This window comes from Arachis duranensis, chromosome 5 (assembly GCF_000817695.3).
Source record: "Arachis duranensis cultivar V14167 chromosome 5, aradu.V14167.gnm2.J7QH, whole genome shotgun sequence".
NCBI lineage: Eukaryota > Viridiplantae > Streptophyta > Magnoliopsida > Fabales > Fabaceae > Arachis > Arachis duranensis.
In genome coordinates, this window is record NC_029776.3 from 52,571,998 (window position 1) to 52,576,336 (window position 4,339).

At 43.7% G+C, this 4,339-nt stretch overlaps 1 non-coding gene across 1 annotated transcript; it reads left to right on the top strand.

Moving 5' to 3' along the window:
• The first annotated feature begins 3,082 nt into the window (after window positions 1-3,082).
• LOC127748268 (small nucleolar RNA R71) lies at window positions 3,083-3,189 on the top strand. The gene has a single exon (XR_008010210.1). It is a non-coding gene; the product is annotated as a small nucleolar RNA R71 (small nucleolar RNA).
• Window positions 3,190-4,339: the final 1,150 nt, after the last annotated feature.

Consider the following 4,339-nt stretch of genomic DNA (forward strand, 5'->3'; position numbering starts at 1 on the left):
TACAAAGAAACAACAAAGAAGGCAACAAATTCAATCTAAGCAATATAAAATAAATGAAAATAGATGCAAAAATATTAACATAAATAGAAAGAAAGAAAAAAAACAAGAACCTTAGGTATAGAGCATGAAGAGAACAAGAACTAGGGAGGAACAACGGCACTTCTTATAGCCACTGCGAAAGCACGGCGGTTGGGTTCGCCGGAAAGAGCACCGGAGGAGAAAACTCACCGATGGTGAAAAGAGAAAAGAGAAGAGAAAGAAAGAAAGAGAGAAAAGAGAAGAGAAGTAAGAGAAAGAGAGAGAGAAGTGGTGGTCGCCGGCGGTGGGCTGACGGCGGCGGTGGCCGGTGGCATGGACCGGCGGAGCTGGGCAGAGAAGAGAGAGAGGGCAGCTTAGGAAGAAAAGAGGGGGGCTACCTCTCAATAGGGTAGATTGCCCTGTAAATGCCCAGAACGCATCCTGTGCGGACGCACAGGGGACTGTGCGGGCGCACAGAAGCAAAAACTTGGAAAGGCACAAACGCACACAGCATGAGAACGATGCGACCAGAAAGGTTGCAAAAGGACGTGCGGGCGCACAAAAGTGTACGCGCGCACAAAAGGGCTCTCTTTTTTATATTGTGTGGATGGAAGCAGGTGTGCGTGCGCACACAGATCCATGCGCACGCACAGAGGATAAGAATGGGGGAGGTTGTTCACGTGCACAAGCTGTTCTCTCGCTCCCACCAGAGGGGCTTACAATTGGTGTGCAAACGCACACGTCTGTGCGGCCGCACAGATCAGAGAAAAGGGGGCAGCGCGCACGCACAAGCTGTGCTGGCACTGCGACCAGAGTGCATGTCAAGGCGTGTGCGGACGCATACACAGATGGCGAAAAATACAATTTTGTGCACACGCATAGCTTGGTGCGTACGCAGATATGCCCTGTTTCATAATTTTCTTTTCTCTTCAAAACTAAGGTTCCTGACCTTCATAACAACATACCAACCCCAAATCATTCAAACAAGCACAAAATCATAGTCCACAAGTAATTTAACTTATACAACTCAAAATTATCCAACCAAATCTAAGCTAATCATTATATCACAAGAAAACAAATAGTTCAAAAAGCTATAAACAAGAGATAGAATTAGAAAAATGTCACCATGGTGGGATGTCTCCCACCAAGCACTTTGGTTTAGAGTCCTAAGTTGGACTTGCATGGCTTCATTGGTCACTTAGAGACTTCCCCAGGGAGGAAATCTCCAACTCCTTGGCTTGCTTTGGTTGAGTATGATCCCTTGAATTTGACTCCTTGGCACTATCCTCTTTTCCTTGCTCCTTGCCATCTTCAATCACTTTGCCTTCAACTATGTTGCACCAAAAATAGAGTAAGCGTCAAGAATGGGCTTGTTGGACTCCTCCATAGTGAACTTGACTAACTTGCCATCCGACTCAAAAGAATAGACTCCCGAGTGCGTGTCTAACCTGAAACGGGATGTCTTCAAGAATGGTCTTCCAAGGAGTATTGATGATGGCTTGGTTGAGTCAATGGGAGGGGTATCCAAAATGTGAAAATCAACTGAAAAGAGCAATCCTTGAATATTGACTATGATATTCTCTGCAATCCCCACAATTGACACAATACTCTTGTCGGCTAAAACAAACCTCGCCCCGGACCTCTTTAGGGGAGATAAGTTCAATCTTTCATAGATGGGGAGTGGCATGATGCTTACATACGCCCCCAAATCACACATACATTCCATGAACTTAATCCCACCAATCAAACAAGTCACCAAACATGGGCCGGGATCATTGCATTTTTTAGGAAGCAAAGAAGAGATATAATCATCTACTGGCTTTTTGTTGTAGTTGCCAAGCTTGTCTTTGTGAGTGCAAACATCCTTGAGGAACTTGGCATATTTCGAAACTTGTTGAATGGCTTGAAAGAGAGGGATGATAACTTCAACTTTCTCAAAAACTTCCACCACAGTGGTGTCAAGATCTTCTTGCTTCTTTGCTTTTTTGGCTAAAGTTGGGAATGGAATGGGCAAAGGCTCTTCAAGCAAGGTTTTTCACTTTGTCTCCTTGACCTTTGGTGGTTCTTCCTCACTTTTGTCAACATTTTCATCTTCACCCCTCATCACCCCCACTTCATCTCCTACCTCCTCATTGCTTGTCTCCTCACTCAACCTTGTGGGTATAGTAACATTCTTACCCAATTTAGTACAACTTCTAAGGGTAATGGCATTTATGCTTCCCTTAGGGTTGGGTTGAGGTTGAGAGGGTAAACTACTTGAGGTTGAAGCTTGTTGGGTGCTTTGTTCGGTTTGAGGAGGGAGAGTTAAACGGGTAAGGGCTTCGGCTATTGTATCCATGTAAGAATCTTGTTTTTTATGAAACTCTCTTTGCTCTTGCATGAAGGTGTGAATTGTGTCATTCATGTGGGATTGATTGGAGGGAAGGGCTTGGTTAACTTGAGAAGGATTAGATCTACTCTTTGGATGTTGATACTTCATTTGAGATTGAGGTTGTGGGGGTTGTTAGTATGGTTGTTGGTATTGTGGTTGACCTTGGCGGTGTTGATGGTAGTAGACTTGAGCATTTTGGTTGGGTTGAGCTTGGGGAGCTTGGTTCCACCTTTGGTTTGAGTTATCTCTCCACCATTGGCTTTGATTACCCCCATTTGGATAGGATCCTTGGTTGTAATTGGGTCTTTGTGGGTAAGGGTTAGCGACTGCCAATGTAGTGTCCTCTTGGATTTGAGGGCACTCATCGGTGTAATGAGTATTAAAAGAGGTGGAGCATTTATCAAAGCTTGAAGTATTTGTTGCCCTTGGGTGATTTGCCTCAACAAAATCATCATCTCACCGAGGGTCTTAGTCAAAATTGCATTTCCAGAGGGAGAAACCTCACTCAAAGCTTTTGGTTGCGGACTTCTTGCCCTAGAGTGTTGAGTTGAATCTGCTAGGTCCGATATAACTTCCCATGCTTCTACGGCGGTCTTGTTTTTGGTCAATGATCCTCCACTCGCGGCATCCAGGAGAAGCTTATCTTGGTGGTGCATTCCTTGACAGAAATAACTGATCAGGACCAACTCATCAATCCGGTGGTGAGGTTAAGCCTCCAGTAACTTCTTAAATCTCTCCCAATATTCATACAAAGTCTCCCCATCTCGTTGCACAATACCAGAAATCTCTCTTTGCAGCTTGTTTGTTTTCTGAGGAGGGTAGAACTTCTCTAAGAATTCTTTACGCAACAAGTCCCAATTGGATCTAACTTTACCCGACTGAGTATAAAACTACTCCTTCGCTTTTCCCTCCAAAGAGAAAGGGAAAGCGAAGACCAACACCGCAGCTTCATCCGCTCCATGTCTTCTCACAGTTGCACATGCAACTTGGAAATTCTTAAGGTGCTTCAGAGGATCTGCCCCAGGTAGCCCATTGTATTTGGGGAGCAAGTTAATTGTGCTGGACTTAAGCTTGAAATTCAGGTCCAAGGTCGGATACAGAATCTGAAGCAACTGCAAGTTAAGATCAGGAGCTCCAGCCTCCTTCAAGGTGATCCTTCGAGGTGGGTCCGCCATGATGGTGTCACCTGAGTCACTCAAAGAGAATTCAGTACTCCCTACAGATGAATATAGAGTCTCCTCGTTGATTGGAGAATGATGGTCATGGATTGGTGGTAATAGTGAATGGGAGTGATCCTCAAGGGAGCTCGATTCACTATTCATGAAAGCTAGCCGGCGCCGAGCTTACCTTATATGAGTTAAAGTTCTTTCAATTTCTGGATCAAAAGTGGCCATGCTCGGGTCTGGAAGCGACCATGTCATTCAACTGAGGAGGCAATGAAAGCATGCAATTATGAAAAGAAAAACAAAAGTAGGCAAGTAAACAAGAACAAACTTAACAATCTACAACAACTAAGACTAACTAAAGAGGAAAGTAGTATCTACAATTAAAGCCAAGTAGCAAACCAAAAATCAACTATTTACACTATTCACATATTTACACAACCAAAATCATAGCACTTATTGCACTTAAAGTGAATTCCCCGGCAACGGCGCCAAAATCTTATGCTAGGCGATTGACAATTACTTGGGTTTGGATTTTTACACTAAGAGAGAATTAACGTTGCAAGCATAGAACAAACCCAACAATCGGTCACCGATCAAATTGGAAATTCACAAGATGTCTCGCAACTCAAAACCAATTTAAAATCGAGAGTATTTGACTCCCGGGTCGTCTCCTAAGGAATCACTTGAGGGCAATGAGTGTGCAAATTTTGGTTGTAGTGATCAAGGGGTTGTCAATAAAGAAATGAAAACATAAAGCAATAAAAGAACATACAAAATTGTAATG